This window comes from Condylura cristata, unplaced genomic scaffold, assembly GCF_000260355.1.
Source record: "Condylura cristata isolate star-nosed mole 26May11 unplaced genomic scaffold, ConCri1.0 scaffold00029, whole genome shotgun sequence".
Classification (NCBI taxonomy): domain Eukaryota; kingdom Metazoa; phylum Chordata; class Mammalia; order Eulipotyphla; family Talpidae; genus Condylura; species Condylura cristata.
In genome coordinates, this window is record NW_004567130.1 from 25,753,869 (window position 1) to 25,771,742 (window position 17,874).

The 17,874-nt window shown below is 56.5% G+C and overlaps 1 protein-coding gene across 1 annotated transcript in view; it reads left to right on the plus strand.

The window, feature by feature from the left end:
* The first annotated feature begins 713 nt into the window (after positions 1 to 713).
* The window catches only part of CUX2 (cut-like homeobox 2), a 195,402-nt gene continuing 178,241 nt past the window's right edge, over positions 714 to 17,874 (plus strand). Inside the window, exon 1 of the mRNA XM_012730883.1 lies at positions 714 to 764. The gene's annotated coding sequence lies outside the window, so the exon portion shown is untranslated. The remainder of the gene's footprint in view (positions 765 to 17,874) is intronic.

Below are 17,874 nucleotides of genomic sequence, written 5' to 3' on the forward strand. Positions count from 1 at the left end.
TGGGCATCCCAAAATTCTGGTTTCTCAACTCGACAGAAATTGCTTCCCCAAGATGGGCTCTGTCTTTGAGAGCGAGAAGAAAAAACGAGCAAAGCCCTGTCCCTGACCGCTTTTCCTGTTGGAGGTCTCGAAGTTTTCTTTTTATTAATACCTGAATTCACTATAGAAAACTGAGAAACCGAGGACACGCCGAAAGGAGAAAAATCAGCCGCTCGGCGGGTTCCGATGAGAGCAGTGCTATTTTGACCAGAGGGAACAGCTTTTCTGATGATGGTGATGAATTTCCCTTTTTTCTTTCTTTTTAAATTTTTTTTTGAACGTCTTATTTTTTTAGCTCTCCTATTAGAAAAAGGATTCTATCTTCCAACTTGACATTCTGTGGTGGTAACCTTTTTTCCAGCAGATGGGATTTTAAACGTGAGCACCTTGACTGGTGCTAAATTTGGTTCTGGATGGTGGTGGACGAGGCTGTGCAGAGACTGGTTTTCTACGCAGCTTTCTGCAAAGGGCTGACTGCGCTGAGGCTTCCCGGGCACCTCTTTCTGAGGCCCAGCCTGGCAGAGGTGGGGCGTGGGAAGAAGGGGCAAGATGCTGGCCGCCCCTTTGTTCCTGCCTGTGGAATTCAGGGCCCAGTCTTCTGTTTGATTTTTCTCTCCAGGGGTGCTCTTTATTTATGCCAGGGGCTTCTGTTGCAGGTGTCTGAGCCTCCGGAGGTAGCTGGCAGAGCGGAAGGGCCTGGGGAACGCTGCTCTGTGTATTCCTGGGTGAGTCCCCCCCACACCCCGAGTCATCCATTTCTTAATTGATCCCACAGGCCGGTGTTGTCCATCTGCTGTCTGTGCTGGGCTGTTGCAAAGGTGAAGGATGCTGACATACTCTGTGCGCCTGTGAAATAAAGGCATTGTCTTCTAGTGACCTTGGGGTCCTTCAGATGTGTGGGTGGGGGAGTGGCAGTTGACCTTTTCAAGCAGATTTTTAAGATAAGCAATTATGTCTGCAGTGGAGTTCTTGAGTTCAAAGCCTGGGTGATTCCTTCAGAGAGCGGCCTGTATGTGGGTGTGGAGCATTTGTTCCTATCATACGCGTGTTGGAGTCCAAGGACCTTTCCCGGGTGGCAGAGCTGCGGCTGCCCCACCCCCTCTCTGGCTTCAGCTGCCCCCTCTCCCCCTGCTCGTTGTCCCCCAGCCACAGTGGTCTCTGTGTCCTGGACGTCTTGGGGCACATTTCCACCTCAGGGCCTTTGCACTTGCAGTTCTCTGGTCTGGAGCTGTTTCCCCTCAGATCTTTTCACAGCGCTCTCCTGTTTTCATTCAGTGTCAGTCCTGATGTCAAGACCAGTCAGCCCCAAGAAGACTAAAGAAGCTTCTGGGCTCCCTTTCTCCTTTAATATGCAAATATGACTCCACTTCTCTTAGAACGACGTCTCCCTGGAGTTCTGACCTCTTCACCTTCTCCGGTGAGGATTCTCTCTGGGAAACGTTGGTCTACCAGCAGGGGTGTCCCGCATTTTCTGTTCAGGATCAGATAATAATATACTTCAGGCTTGCAGACCATATGGTTTCTGTTGCCCTGCCACTGAAGCATGGAAGGAGGCAATTCAATGAACGGGCATGGTTGTGTTCCAGCGAGTGCAGGGCCCCTTGGCCAGGAGGGCCATGCCCGCTCCGTTTGGCCAAGAACTTTCCACTTTTTCCTTTGCCTCCCTCAGGCCCCTCCCTGCAGCCCTGCCTGGCACAGCCTAGCTGTGTGACTTTGGGGGGCCCCTCCACCCCTCTGAGCCTGACTTCCTCGTTTTTAAAGGGAACTAGTAATAGTTCCACCTGTTACTGGTTTTTGAAAATCACTGCCCGGTGAGCATGCAGGTGGGGAGCACTGTGCCTGGCTGGCTCCTGCTCCCATTGCTGGTGTTTGCAGAGTGAGAGAGGGCTGAGGAAACCAAACAAACAACCGCTCCTGGGACTGGCTGGCCTTGTGGGCTGTTTCGTAGACTTCTGGGCATGTTCTTTTTTTCTCTTTTGGCCCCCTGGACTTTCCAATATTGAATATCACTAATATTCAATGTAATGGTGTATATTTCGGGAGCTCTGGTCACAGAGGGTGCAGACGCTATGTCTGGCCCACGATGCGTCTGTCTAGATGAGCGCAGTCCTTAAAAACTCTTCAGCGAAAGGGCTGGTATCTTAAACCTGGCCAGCACGGCCTTGGGAACCCTGTGTCCTGTGTCCCTGGCCTGTCAAGCCGGCCACCAGGGCGAGGAGTGGAGGACCGGGAAGGGCAGGCCAGCAGAGGGAACAGCCAGTGGGAAGGACCCGGGTGAGGGTCTGGGCCACTGCTGGAGTCCGGAGTGGGTGGCCAGGAAGGCAGCTGTCATGGCCTCTGGCCACTTTGTCAAGTGCTTGATCTCCAAAGAGGCGGGGATCAGCTCCATGACAGTGGACGGTGCCCGGAGCCTGGGCCGCCGCTGCTCAGGAACCAGTCACCTCCAAGGCAGGGCTGGCCCCCCTCCTTCCCTCCGATCCCTCTCACCCCCCCACCCCACTTGAGTTCAGCTAAATGAAACAGCAATTCCAGGATACACATTTGTCATTAAAAAGAAAGAAAGGAAGAAAAAAATCAATCCTTTGGCCTCTTCGGCCGCGCCGGTCTCTGCCGGGGACGCGCAGAGCTTAGCAGTGCTTAAGACTCTCTGCGCCGCCGTCGCTCAGCGTGGACGGGGCGAATGGCTCCCCGGGAACCTCTGCGCTCGGTCACTGTCGCCCAGCCAAACGTGGGTGCCCCGGACAGGGAGACCGCAGGGGTCATGCGGCCCCCTGATGGAGGACAGATGCCCCTACCCTGCTGGGCCCCTACTCTGGCGCCTGTGGAGTCCCCGGGGCCCCCAGGATCTGAGGGGGGGCATTTAGTGTGGACTCTGAACCCAGGCAGTCTGGCTCAAGGCCCAGCCCTGCCACTTACCAGCTGTGTCCCCTTGAGAAGTTACTTTACCTCTCCGAGCCTCTGTTCCTCCTGCGTAAATGGGGGTGGTGGCAGCATGCACCTCCTTAAGGACGGAATGAGTTAGTGTGCGTGGAGTGCTGAGATCTGTGCCAGCGCCCAGATGTGCTATATAATGTTGACAGTAATAGTAATTGCTATTGTCTTTAATTCTGGAAATGCATATTCACCACTCAACAGCATAATTAATAACCCTATACATAATAATAAGCACCGTAAATAATAATTTATAGGGGAGTTAGCTTGCTGAACTAGGAAGGCAAAGCCTCACCTCTCCCTGAACTTGAAGACTGGGGAAGGCAGAGGTACTTGGGCTGGGTTGTGCATGGGCTGGGTTGTCACACCTGGGACTCCGGTCTCGGCGTGTGGCAAGACAGCTGTCAGGTCTGACACTTCACAGCCGCCTCGCGGAGGAAGTGACCCGTCAGCTGGAGCCCCAAGGACACGGTTGGGAAAAGCATGCCCACAGAGGGAATGGAGGTGCTAAGAGCTTGAGCTGGGAGGAGGAAGAGTGCAAGCAAGGAACTAAAGAAGGCGGCGGGGGCTGCTTCTGGGTGGGCCTGGAATGAGCCCCGTCCACTCTTGCTGTCTGTCACTTGGAGGGGGATGAAATGAGCTGCCGCTTAGCACATGCGTGGTCTCAGCACACAGCCTCCACGGGCACTTTGTAAACTGTCAAGCACTAGGAAAGCCTTGGGTACTGCGTTTTATTTTTAACAAGATGTTCAGCCCAATTCTTGATGTGTTGCAGAATGCCTTTCCCTGTCTCCCGTGTGTATCTCGTGACCCTGCCGGGGCAGCGGGGATTCTGTGCCCCACCCTGCTCTGTCCCGCCTGCCTGCGTGTCCTTGGGTGAGCTGTTTGCCCTCCCTGAGACGGGGCTTCCTCATCTGCAGAGCAGATACAGTAGTGGCGCCTCTCGCTGGTGTCCCCGCAGCCTCTGGCCACCGGGCGCGCGGGGGAGGGGGGGGTGGCCCCAGGCCCCCCGCAGGAATGAGCTGGGGCAGAGCTGCGCTTGGCACGCCTCTGCCGACCCTGGATGCGCCCCCAGCTGCCCGCGTCCTGCTCCCTTCCGCGCTCTGGCTCCCTTCCTAGGCAAAGGCACTGACCCGCCAACCCCGCTGATAGACCCCACCTCGGTGTCCGCTTGACGAAGGTGCACGCTCTCCTACAGGTTCAGGCCCGGCTCTGCCTCTGGCACTCGGCCGGCGGTGGCTTCGCTGCTGTATCTTAGAGCAGCCGGGAAGCGCTCGCTCAGCTGGTTCCTGTGGCCGCTTACACTTGACCCATGGGCCCTGCGGGATGAGGCCTCCCCTTTACCAGCCCTGCCCCATTATCTCTTGCAGGGTTTGCGCTCTTCAAACCATGCCAGCCTCACATATGCCAAGCATGTGCCAACCTCAGGGCCTTTGCAGTCATTCCAGCTACTTGGAACAGCCTGTCTTTCTCTGTCACGCAGCCCTCGGCTTCATGTCCCCCCTTGCCCCTTACCCAGCTTTACCCTGAGATGGCGTGTATTGATTTGTTTACCATCTGCGCCGGAGGGCAGGGGCATCATAGCGCCTGGATATTTGAATGATGGAGCAGATGAATGCCACCGGAGAGGAGAGGGCGGCAGCTGCCTGGACGCCACCCTGGGGGACAGCCCTGGGGCACCCAGCTCTTCCCAAACCCGGCTGCTTCACCCTTTCCTGGCTGTTCAGTTACTTGGCTCCACACCTGAGAATTGGGCCTGAGCCTCAGGCCGGCAGCGGATGGGTGTTTATCTTTAGCTCAGTCAGTCTCGCTTTGGAAACTGGTGACCCCAATTCCAGCCTGGGAGGTGGCTCCCTTCCTAATTAATAAATCCATTAATTAATTGCCGCCGGCCTGTGGACCCTGAGCGATGGTTTGGTGGCCTCAGCCTGCTTAAAACAGGTCCCCGCAGTCTTGGGGGACACAGCCAGTTCATGCTTTTGGACCCAGATGACATCAGTCCCCTGGTGCTGGGTCATGGGCTCCCCTGGCCAGCCCGGCGGGCATCAGAAAGGGACCAAGGTTCTCTGGCTGTGAGTCCAGCGTGGAGGGACCTCTCCTCAGCCTTCCTCTTGACGCCCTTTGGCCATGCAGGGGCCAGGATGTAAATGCTCCCTCTCCTTCTGTACGGAGGGTCCCTGCCCGGCCTCGGGGATTCTGTCTTAGACTGAGCTTCCTTGAATGTGGACTCAGGTCCTACCTCCACTCGGTGCCTGCACCCAGCACCTGCCGGGCGTCCCCTGTCGCGGGGTGCGGGGAGCCTGTGGTGGGCAACACCCCAAACCCCTGCCCTCTCTGGGCTTCTGATTTGTGATCGTTTGGAGGAAGGACTTTTCATCAAGGGTGTGAGAAGAGCGACAGCCCAGTGTAGGCACAGCCTAGGGATGGGCACCCCGAAAACCTCTCCTGGATGGGGACTTACTGGCCGTCTTAACATATTATTGTTGGTGGGGCGTTTCCTGTTGAGGTCCTGTTGCATTTCCGTGTGACTGGTAGCCTTGGGCAACACCAGACCTTTCTAAGCCTCAGCACCTCATCTGTAAAGTGGGGATCACGCACAGCCTCTGCCCCGTGCAGACACGGGGTGGGGCCCAGAGGTGAGGCCAGGGCCCGGAGCAGGGCCACCGCACGGAGCAAGAGGGCCAGCCTTACCTGTCCTGTTTCTGCCGCCCCGTCGTCCTGCGCCGTTCACCTCCAAGGTTCACAGAAGGGCCCAGACCTCGGGAGCCTGGCGATTTGTTTGCAGCCTTGGCTGCTCAGATATCACTGGCGAGAAGCCTGGATGCCTGCCAGGCACCTCCACAGCACCCCACAAGCTCAGGAATCTAAACAGCTGCCTTCGCCAGGGCTCAAGGCCCGTGGCCCAGCCAGAGCCCGCGGCAGGCAGACTGGCTCCTTGCACAGAAGCACTGGCCAGAGGTCGGCCGGCCTCTCCAAATGCCACTTGGCTGGCCTCTGCAGGCGTCGGAGGGACAGAGGAGCTGTCTATAGGAAGGGCCCGCCCGCAGGCCTGATGGTCCTCTAACAAACAGCTGTTGAACCTTCATTGCCATTGCCGACAATGCTCAGAGCTCTTAGCAAATATTATCGTGTTTAACTTTCACAATAACCCGAGAGGAGGAAACCACTGCTGTCCCCACTGTGCAGCTGAGCAGCCCGGGGCCCGGAAGGCTGATGCCAAGGCCATTTTGCCAGCAAACAGTAGCGCCTGGACTCGAACGCAGGTCCCAGGTCGGCCACCGTGGACCCTGTTCTTGACCCACCCCGGCCAGACGGGCCTTTCCCAAGATTGACGCCCTCCCCTCCCCCTTCCCTAGAATGGCCTCCTCTATAGCTTCTGTTTCCCCCGTAATTTATTTATTTTTACCCATAAGGCACCCCACCACTATTGGCTCATAGAAATGAATCCAGGCCCCTGGATTCACCCTGGGGGTGGGGGGGGGTTAATAACGCGAGAGAGATTCCGCGGCCTAGAACCCGAGCCCACTGGCCGTCCATCCCGCCCGCCGGGCCCAGCCGCCCGGTGCTCTCCGCCGCCCGGCCTGCCTCCCGCAAGATGGAATTCTCGGCCTGGGCTGATAATAAGCAGGTATTGATTGCTGCCTGGGTCATTATCAAGATTTATTTAGTCAATATGGCCTCCCCGGTCAATAAATCGTGTCGTTGATAAAGAAGGAAGGGGATAGACTTGTAGGCTTTATTAAAAAAGTTTCTTAGGTTTTTTTTCCCCCACAGTGAAGTCCAGACCCCCCTTCCTGTGGCTCTCAGCCCCACCCTGCATTTCTTACTTGGATCCCTCAGTGTGGTGCTTTCATTGTGGAACTTGTCCTTGGGGCTGTGGTTACTGGAAGCCTGGGGCTGAGGTTGGATCTGGAATGGCCCCGGGCCGGGATGTCGCCTTCAATTTCTGTTCTCCTGGCTTCTCCCTCTCTCCGTTTCATCCCCACGGGAACCACCATGTTAGACTGTATCCTGGTGTTGCTCCATTTTGCAGATGAGGAAACTCATCTGAGGGGTCGGATGGAGTGGAGGGCCGGTCACTTGTCCAGGGTCACACAGGACTAGAGCCTAGTTTGGTCAGTCTTTGCTCCGCACCTGACACGTATTCAGGAGAGAGAACATATTCACTGAGCTGGTGCTGGGGGCCAGTGCCAGGGGCTGCATACCAGAAATGGAATGGAGGAAAGAAATGCCTCGATGCTTGAATTAGGGCGAAGGAGCGCCGGCAGAGGAGGCCACTTTGAGTAGGTGACATGTAGCTGAGAGCTGACTGATGAGGAGCCAGTTAAAGCGCATGGAAAGAGACTTGATCGCTACAGAACAGCCTGGGCAAAGGCCCTGGGGTGGGAGCGTCTTGGCCCATCTGGGGAGGAGCTGAAGGAAGGCCATTGTGCTAGGGTGGGCAAGGAGCAAAGGGCAGGGAAGAGGCCAGAGCAGGTGGTGGTCAGCCCTTGCAGCCCACAGTACAGGCTTGGATTCATTTGGCATGTTTTTAGGGAAGCAGGTGGGTCTTGAGGGCTTGGTGCAGCAAAAGACAGGAGCTATGTATGTTTGGATCCTGCTGAACTGGAACCAGGAACATTGCAGGAAGGCGGGGGTGTGCGGAAAATCGGGAAACGGAGCTGCGCTGTAAGTTGATGTCTTGGTGGTGGGAAGGCTCCGGACACACACATTTTGGGGACTGGCACCATTCAGTGAAGGGGGCCAGGGGGAGGTTGCCACGGTGACATCCTGATGTCCCCCCAGCAAGGTGGTAGCTCTGTTTCCCTAGGAGGGGTGGCTGCTGAAACTGCTCGTGGTCAACTGATGTGTGTTTTGAAGGCCACAAGTGTCCCCCGCGCCCCTAAGAGATGGAGCAGGTGCTCGGGGTGAGCAGGGCTCTCGGCACTGGCCTTGCGGGCCTGCTTCCTGGCATGTTGCCCGGTGTTCTCATTAGAAAGAATTGTGAACAATCACGGTGACCAAGATGGTGCGGATATCAGAACCCAGACCACATTGGGGAGCTCTGTCCAGGGCCCCAGACCGGGATGCTGTTGGAGGGAAGAAGGGTTGGTTACATGTCTATCCTGGAGAATACAGGGGGTGTGAGCTAGAATACAGAATATAGAGGATTTTTCTCACCCTTTACCGATGCTCTGAAAGTCTAACCAAGAGCTGGTGATCACTTGTCTATCATGATCCAACATTCTTTCATAAGTTGCTTCCTCATTCATCTCTAACCGTCTACTCAGCTGTCTACTTTCCCATTCATGCTAACTCCATCCATCCATCATCCGTCCATCTAAGCATGTATCTATCATCATCTATCCATCCTCCATCCATCCATCCGTCCGTCCACCCATCCTTCAGCCATCCATGCATGTACGCATCAATCTTCTATCTGCCCATCCTTTCAACAGCTGTCATCCATCCATCTGTATATCTAATTATCCATTCCTCCACCTACCAACTCATCTATCCATTCACCCACTTGCCCACCCATCAGCCTTCTCATTTACTCATCCACTACCCATCCACAGCAAAATCCCTCCTTCCATGACACATGCCTCCACCTAGCATCTATTGGCCAATATCAGATGTACAGCCAGAGGGAGCAGCTTCTGTGGACTGAGGGGGGAGGAGTTAACCCTATAAAATAATCTCTGTGTCGCATAGTCAGCACAATGCTGAAAGGCTCTACACAGCTGTGGAGGCCACAAGGGGCCTGTGAGGCTGGCAAAGCGTTGGGGAGGAGGCTCGATGCTTGTGCCTATCAGGTGGGCCCACTTCTTATTCTGCCCGTAATCCTGGTGTTAATATTGCAGTCTTTCATTTACTTGTTGAGTTGCTGTCTAGTTGTTCTATCCACTATTGAAAGATGAAAAGATACTGAAGTCTCTCTTTTACTTAAAAGATTTATGTATTTCTGCCTAGAAGAACTGGGGTACAGGCCAGAGGTGCAGGGGGCAAGAGGATTCGCTGGAGACAGAGTGGGGAGCAGACTAGGAGAATCGGCTAAGTACACTGCTGAGGGGAGCAGAAGTGCGGGGACTGGAGAGCTGGAGAGCCCCCCCCCCCAGCCATGTGGGCCAATCCCGGGGACAGCCTGAGGAGCTGCGCCTCACTCAACCCCTAGCCTTTGGGAGGCCCGCAGTCTGTCATGTTAATTAGCTCTTTCTCCTTTCAGTTCTCACCTTTGTTTCTTGTGTTTTGGTGTTGTTATCTGACTCATATATGTCTTTAATTGTTGTGTTTCCCTGATAGATAGATGCGCTGATCCTACAAGAATTTCTTCTTACCTCTAGAAACTTGTTTTAAAGTCTGTGGTACTTGTATAGACACCCCCACTTAGGGCTGCTGTTGGCACAATATTTTTTCCATTGCTTCACTTTTAATCTGTGCATTTAAGGCATGTCTCCTGCAGCCAGTATCCGGAGCCAGACACTCACCTGTATCTTTTTTAACCCAATCTGAAAATCTCTGCCTTTGACCAGATTGTTTACTCCACTTACATTTAATATTACTGGGTAGAGACTGGATTTATGCCTGCCATCTTGGTTTTTGTTTCCATGTCTCATTTCTCTATTTTCACCTTCAATACTTTCTTTTGCATTGAATATTTTCAAAGATAGCACTTTAATTTCATAAGTTTTTACTTGTTTTTTGAAATTTGTGTTTTTAGTAGTTGCTCTAGGATTTCCCTATAAAATTCTTAACCCATCAAGACCAGCCTCAGATTCATAGTCCTCTGCTCTTGACCTCAGTCCCGAGCCACATTCCCCTGTCTCCGCGTTCCATGTCTTCCTTCATTTTCCTGTGCGCCATTTCTGTTCCCCCTGCTTGGGGACACTCTTCCCACATGTCTCCCTGGCCATTCTTTCTCGACCTTGGTAGCTTGCTCAATATCCCCTCCTTGGGGCAGTTTCCTGGATGCAACACCCCAAGATGCTGGACCCCAGCTCTAGAGCACTTACATGGCAGGTATCAGATGTAGCCTGTGGATTACTGATTACTGCCTGCTTGTTTGTGTGAACTCGAGGGCCCACAGAGGCGTAGAGCTTGTCCCCAGAACCTGGGTGGGGCACGTGGTAGGCTCGTAAGTGTCAGTCAAATGAGCAAAGAGGGATGGATGTGACTGTTGGTGTGACTGTATTTCTGCGTGACTACTTTTTTGTGTGTGTGTATCTCTTGGTATGTTTGTGTCTGCCTGTTTACGTGTTTCTTTGTCCTTGTGTGTATCTCAGTATGTTTCTGCATGTGTGTGTCTTTGTGCACATTTGGGTGTCTTTGAATACCTCTACGTGTGTGTGTGTGTGCAGGGGTGGTGCATGACTTTGGGGTGTGCGCTTAGTGTGCACATGTGTATATTTGTGCTCTCCGCTCCCAGGCTCTTTTCCGCATCTCCTCACCATGCAATTACTTTTTGACTATTTTGGTGTAGCCTTTAATGATTACCCTAAAGCTAAGCGTGGCCCCCCAAGTATTGATCTTGTTGCGGTGGAGGTGACTGGGTGGGGCCGTCTGTCAGTCGCTGCCTCCTCAGAATTGGCACTGCCCCGTGCATCTCAGTCAGTTTGACCCCCGTAGAGGGGGAACCCCTGCTCTGTGCAGGGGGGGTGAAGCTCCCCATACTGCGCTCCCTCACTGCTGTGTCTTGTAACTGGGGACTCTTCCTCTCTCTCCTCATCTGTGAAGTGGGGTAGCAATTGTAGTCTCCCCATTGGGTTGGAGTGTGGAAGTGAGAGAACCCACATGGAGAGCACGTACTGGGTGCTCCAGGGGTGTCCCCCCCGCCCCCCGCAGGCGTCATTGCCTCTTAGTCAGCAGTGGGAGGGGTAATTTCAGGCCACACTGTGGAGGCAAATGACGAGGGAATTTTCTTCCCACAGTGGGGCCCTTTCCCTTTGGAAGGTGCTTCAGGGGCCATCCCAAGCTGCACCCCTGCCCCAGTGAGAGCAGCACGCTGGCCCACAGGTGGCCAGAGCCGGGGAACTCCCTGTGGACACCAGCATTTCCCAGTAGAGATGGAATTTTCCCAGGGCGTCCTGGCTCCCAGGACGACCACTGGCTCCCAGAGCCTCCAGCCTCAGCTCTCTGCGTGGCGCTCCACCCTGCCTCTGCGCCCCCCGCAGACAGCCCCAGTCCCCACTTCCCAGGGCTTGCATTTGCTGTTCCCCTGCCGGGAGCACCGTCCCAGGGCGCTGGCTCGCTCCAGCGCTCCCTCCCTGGCGCTGAGCTGGGCATCCACCTCTGTCACCCGCTTGGTCTGGGCTATGTCCGGGCTGCAGACGACCCCGGTGCCTCGTCGGCTCCCCCATTCGCCGATGAGCTCACTACGCCGCAGCGGCAGCGACTGGTGTGCACGTGGTGAATGCTGAAAGCTGGTTCCCTGTCTGGAGGTCACGTTTGAGAAGCTCACATGTGGCTTCTCTTCAGCGGAAGAGCTGGTACCAGTCAGCCTTGAGTACTAGGGTCAGGTCCGGGGTAGGAGCCCCATTTGTATCCTCCTGCCCCCCATTGGGCACAGGTGCCCACTGATGCCCTGTGCTACCCCGGAGGCCCGAGTGAGCGTTCTCCACTGAGAACCAGCGGGACTGACTGTGTCCGCTGTGGGATGCCATCTCTGCCATCTCTGGCCAGGGGCGGCCATTGCAGAAAACGGGCACAGCTGCCTGGCCTCCAGGGGTGAGAGGGGCCGTGAAGTTGGTTGTTTTCCGTTTTTGTTTTACTTATTTTTAATATCGCGTGTCATGGTGGGCTGTGGGCCAGGCGTCTCCAGGTGCTTCCTAGATGCCAGCATTTCAGTGGCTTCTCTCCCATGACAACTGTAGACGCTCCCCGTGCCCCGTGGCGCAGAGGGGAAGTGGAAGCACAGAGAGGCTGAGGCACCTGCCTGAGGTCACTCAGCCACGCCAGGCAGTTTGACCCCAGAGCCGGCATCCGTGGGTTCTCTTGCAATTTCTGTGGACACCCACTGCAGAGACTGCGTGCCTGCAGAGGGCAGAAAGGTGGTGGTTGGCTCTCGAGGGATGCTGGGAGTGGGGTCCTGGGCAGGAGAGAGCAGTGACAAGCAGCTGTCGCATCAGGGCCCAGGCCGAGCTGGTGACCATGGAAGACAGTCTGGCAGGAGCCCTTCCCACCCCGGGTCGCTGGGCCCTTGGGCCAGGGCCTGGGGACCGCTCTGGGCTCATGCCGTCCTAGGAGGGCGTCTTCGGCCTCCGTGAGGAAGGGCGTTGGTCCCAGGGCCCGTGGCCTACTTTGTGAAATTCGTCTCCAGAAAAAAATTATTCTCTGAGTAGAGCAGCGCATCTCAGCATGTCGGGGTGAGTGAGGCCTTCTGCCTTCCCTGAAGGGGGAGGAGAGACCCAAGCCCGCTCCTGCGCCACGCGGTGTGCCTGCGACGCACGCTCAGAGGGGCTAACCTGCGCCCTGCTGAGATGCCCCTCGGTGGGTGGCAGCTGGCCCCGCTGGCCACAGGATAGTGGACTTGGCCAGAGCAACATTTGTTTCTCCGGGAGGTATTGATGAGCTGCCCTAATTAAGCACTTGCTAACGAGAATCAGGCTTCACTGGGAGTCGGGTGGATCTGAGCCGAGCTCTGCGGTGAACTGGCCCTGGGCCCCGGGCAGACAGACCACTCGGCTGCCCGGAAGCCCCTGTTTTGGCTTAATCTTACGGGGCTTCCTGGCTGCCCCTGCACGCCAGGCCGGGCGCTGCGGGCTTCCTGCCCCACCCAGCAGGCGCCGGGAGCTGCTGGAGCTGACTAAGGAGGCAGCAGGCAGAGGCTCACGATGGCTTTCTGGGGATAAGCTGGTGTCTCCGATGGTCAGACCCAGTGGGGGAGATGTGGGGTGACTCGGCTCTTACAGCGGGTGACTGTGTGACCTGGTGCAGCAGTCACTTACTGCTGCGTAACAGCTACCCTAGAACTTAGCGGGTAAAACAGCCTCCGCGTGACTCAGCACGTGACGCAGGGACGCCGGCGGAGTCCAGCCGACTCAGCTAGTCTCGTCTCCGTGACCTTCGGGGCTTCCGTTGCAAAGAATAAAAGTTTGGGGGCCACTTGACAGCTCACACGTGCAGGGCTTGATGCCGACTGTGGGTGGGACCTCTGCTCTGAGCTGGTCCCCCAACACGTGGCCTCTCTGTGAGGGCTGCTTTGGGGTCCCTCCCTGCACGGTGGCTGGCTTCCCAGGGAGGGCGACCGGGGAGAGCCAGCTGGACGCGAAAGCTTTTTCAGGATGGAGCCCTGGAAGTCAGGTGGCGGGTGCCCCTTCCCCGAATCTGCGGGTCGAGGCCGTTAGGAAACACGGTCCGGGGTGCAAGGGAGCGTCCACAGACCTGCAGCCCTCTGCGGACGGCTGCCGGTCGGCACGCAAGATCTGTGTGGTGACTGATAGGGACTGGTGGCGGCCGGGACAGTGTGCAGGACTGGGTGTGACCGGAAGAGGCCAAGCTGGAGGAGGTGTGACCGGCAGCAGTGGAGACGCGAGCAGGTGTGACAGGACAGCTGTGAGGGACTGTGGCAGAAGACTTTGCGAGGGGAGGGGTCGTGGAGGGCCAGGGTCTGTCCGCCAGGGTCTGCAGGCCCAAGAGCCTGGCCGCACCGTCGTTCCTCGAGTCCCCAGGCCGCCTGAAGGCCTCGGGGTGACGGGCTGATTCCAGCGTGAGGACCAGCCCCGGCCGCACGCACCCCTGTTTCCGTTCCTGGCTTCTCTGTCCCAGCCTCCGCCACCTTCCCCCCTCCCCCCCAGGGGCCCCCACCGGCTCCCCACTCCCACCAGCAGCCTGCCCTTCCTCCAGAAAGAGCCGCCCCCCCCAGCAGCCTGGAAGCACTCCAACTACCGCACTTTTCTTCAAATAAAAGGAGCTAATTAACATTATTCTTTAATTATTGCCTTTATCAACAAGGGGTCTGATTTGTACCAGCAGGATAGTTGCTTTCCCTTAAACTACCCAAGTGAATGCTTCAGTTCCTGGTGCTTTTGAAATGAATTTGATGTCATCTGCCCAGAGTCACTTAATGGGAACGCCTGGGTAATGACTGAACGCGCTAACTCCGTTAGCAGCCCTGGAAGCATGTAATTTGGCCCCTCAGGCAACAGCACTTTTGAAATCTCTGGATAGTTTTGAACTCTCTGTTCTTAATTAAATATGCAATTTTTCACGGTAACCAGGTTAATTCTTTTGTGTTGTGTTGTAATACTGTTAGGAATTTTCATAGTTCTTATTAAACATTATTCAGGCATTGTGAATTCCATAATTAAAAAAAATGAAAAGAACAAAGCTTGATTCACTCCTTTCTTTTCCCTGGCTAATTTATCAAATGAATTTTGCAAATTTTTCTTTCTGTCCCCAGACAGTGTGGCAAGTGTTTTAAAGGGGAAGGATTTAATTGCCCTGTAGGGATTGGCTGGTTATGAAGGATTTGGCTGTTTGATTAGTAAACCCAGTTGGGAATGGTCTAATGCTCCATGATCTTAAAAATTGTCTGATTGTACCCTCTCCAAGGAGGCCTCTCTTTTCGTTATGTAGAGCATCAGCTTCACACAAGTGTGGTTAGGAGGTAGTGAGGAAGGAAGGGGAGAGGAAAAGATCTGACTTTATTTTAAATTGGGGATCTTGGGAGACTTCTGCCCCATCTCCCCGGCTGGGGAGGAAGGGAGCCCACAGGAGAGAAATAGCAAGTGAGAGAGAGCCGTTCTCAAGCCTCGGAGGAGGAGGGTGGTGGGAGGGAGGCCTCCCCGCTCGCTGCCCCTCCGCAAGGGGGGCTTGCCCACGCCAGGGCCCGCCGTCCCGGGCGCCCTGCTGCGGGCACGGGGCAGGGAGGCTCCTCTCCCGTGCCAGGCGTCGCCCAGTCCCTGGAGAAATGCGCAGCCCTCCTGGATGCGAGGCCTACGCCCCAGTGCTCTGATGGGCCGGGCCGCCCCCGCGCCAGGGCCGGGCACTCGGCCTTGGCCACCACAGTGTGGACCTGGGTTTTTTTGTTTGTTTGTTTTAAGGGCAGAGCTTTGTGGATGCTGGGGGCGGGGAGACTTGGGAGGGATATATCCAAAGAGAAGGTGGCTGGGGAGCCACAGGCCTGGCTGGGGACAACCGGGGGGCTGCTGTGCCCGAGCGGGGCACCTCCCAACCTTGACACCCTCCCTAGCTGCCCTGACAGTCTGCAGGAAGTAGGGGGGTGTCCTCTCCTTTAGGGGTGCTCGAGGGCCAGCACGCCTGGGTGTGAACAGGTGGCTCAGGTTTTCAACAGAAATCCAGAAACCCGGGTTTCACGAACATTCTCTCAAGATAGAGAATTCAGAGTTTGAAAACAGTTAAAGGCTGGGCGCACACCCCTCCCCTGTGGTCACTGTGTCTTCCCGTCCATTCGATGCCTCAGGGAGGCTCTGGCGGTGGAGGAGGGGGCCCTGAGCTGAGCCCTGTGGGTGAGCTCATTGGAGCCTCTCAGTTTTAGGGAGCAGGTGGAGTCTCATCCCCATTCTCAGGTGGACAGGACCCAGCCAGACAGGTGGGATGGGAGCTCCGGGCCTGGGAGCCCCTGTTCTTCTTGCCAGGGACTCTTCTGGGAGTCCCTGTTCTTCTTGGGGCTTCGTGGGGCAGGCACCCCCGGAAATCGGGGCCGAGACGTAGCAGTGACTGAGGCCGTTCACACGACGATGCCCTGCTGATTCTGAGGGTGAAGCTAGAGTTCCTGCCCTGAGCTCCGCCTGGAGTGATCTTTACGGAGAAGTGAAATCAGGTCGCCATGCCCTCTCCTCCCCTTAAAACATGTGGTAGCTCCCTGTGGCTTTGGGACGAAGTCCGTGCTTTCCCCTTGCTTGACAAGGCCTGGTCATCACTTTCAGCCTCATCCAGCCCCACCACCTCCTCTTTACCCCCAGCTCCCCCAGACTTACGTGGTTACCAGTCCCCAAATTCCTCACACTTCCTACCCACAGGCCTTTGCCTGGGCTGTTCCCCCTACCTGGAACTCTACAAACTTTTCTTCTTCACCTCTCTAATGGGGGGTGCTCTCCTGGCCTCCCGAGTGGATTAGGGCCTCCTTGTTGTTTTTACTTTAAGGCTCATGACTTGTGACTTGTCACATGCCACACGCTGAATCATTTCCAGCTGATGCACCCACTGGTGCTGCACCCAGAAAGCCCCTGGACCAGGGCTCTCACCCTGAAATGCTCAAGCACGAGGCAGGGGTTGAATTTAGTTTGTAGACACCAAGAGAAGCAGTGTGGCCTGAGCAGGCCCCCGCCCTCAGCTCCAGAAGGTTCTGCAGGAGCCAGTGGCTTCTGCGAAGTGGGAACGGAACAAAGCTCTTTCCAGGCTCTGCGTTGGGTACCCCTGCAGAGCCCGGGGGCCCACGGCACCCTCAACCCTACATACACGCCCCGTGGTGTGCAAGCCTGCACACACCTGCACACACCTGCACACTCGGGGGAGGGTCGCGTGTATGGCTCCTTTCCGGGGCCTGCGTCCCTGGGAGCCCTGCACGCGGGCACCCCGCTTCCTTCACGCTTCCTCCTGCCTGGCTGTTGTCATCACGGCTCCAGTTCGGTGATCCGGGGGAGCTGAGAAAAGCCTTTGGGTTGTGGGTAGGGAGGGAGGCCCAGGCTGCGGAAGGACCATCGGGGAATCCTGGGACTGAAAAGAAAAGGAGGGATTTAAAAAATTAATTATGTCTTATGAAAGCCACGGCGCCTTGCTTCTGGAGGGTTTTGAAAATAGAGAAAAGGGGGGAGGAGGGTGCCGGGAACTCTGCTCCTTCCGCGGTCTCCGGCTCTTCGCGGGTCCTGCGTGCTGCCTGGCCTGGCCCCTGCCTGGGCTTCAGCCTCTTCCCCGCCCTGTGCTGACTTCAGAGCAAGTGTTTAGAGCCCAGCACCGCGTGAAGCGAGCAGACCACTCCCCCAGCCCGTCCTTTTCCCTTTTAAAACACTGTGGAGCTGGGGGAAATCCGCGGTCTTGGCGACGAAGGACGGAGGACGCCAAGAAGCTGGCGGCCATGGCAGGGCGACCTGGGCCCGGCTCTGCCCACGGGCGAGGCTCCAGACCTTGCCCGTCTGTGCCTCTGTTTTCTCGGCTGTGATGGGGTCCTGGCCGCCTGCCTCTCGGGGTGTGAGGGAACGTGGCTGGGGCCTCTGACCGAGACTGGCACCGAGGGAGCGCCGCCTGGGTGCAGAACCCGCCCCCGTTCTGCGCCTTGCTCCACCTGGCAGCCAGCGGTTCTGCCTCAGTCCTCACAGGGTGGGTGTAGCAGCCACCTCCGCACGCACTTGCTTCTCTGCCAGTGCCGTGTGCTCCTGCAGGCGTGGGCGGTACACGCGGGCACACGTGTGTGCACACACACGCTCAGGCAAGCAAGGAGAGGGCACAGGGCCATTGAACTTGAGGGTCCGAGCGCTTTTTACTGTACCTAAGTATTTACTTGGTGCTTGTAATGTGAACTGGTATTTCACAAGAGGTGACGTGGGGCCGTGTTGCTGCAGAGGCCTGGAGCTCCGTGAGGAGGTGGCCGGGTAGAAGCAGGCGGGGGGGAGGGACCCAGGCCCGGGGGTTCAGGCAGACCGTCCTCAGGGGGTCTTACTCCAGCACCTGCTATGTGCCAGGCTGTGTGCTGGAGACGGGTGCCCTCTGCACTCCAGGTACTGTTGGTCTTCATGGTCTTTGGAAGTAAAAATCCCACAGGAGACCGGCACTCATCAGATCATCACACTCATGTGAGATTGCACTCCCTGTTAATGGTTGCAGAGGAAGCGAGCTTGAAATGAAGATACGTGATACTGGATTTCGTCTGGAGGTCAGGGAAAGACTCCTGAGTTAGCCGAGTGAAGAGGGGCTGTGGTGCCCCGGCAGAGGCTGGAGCAGCACCTGCAAAGGTCCTGGGGCTGGAGG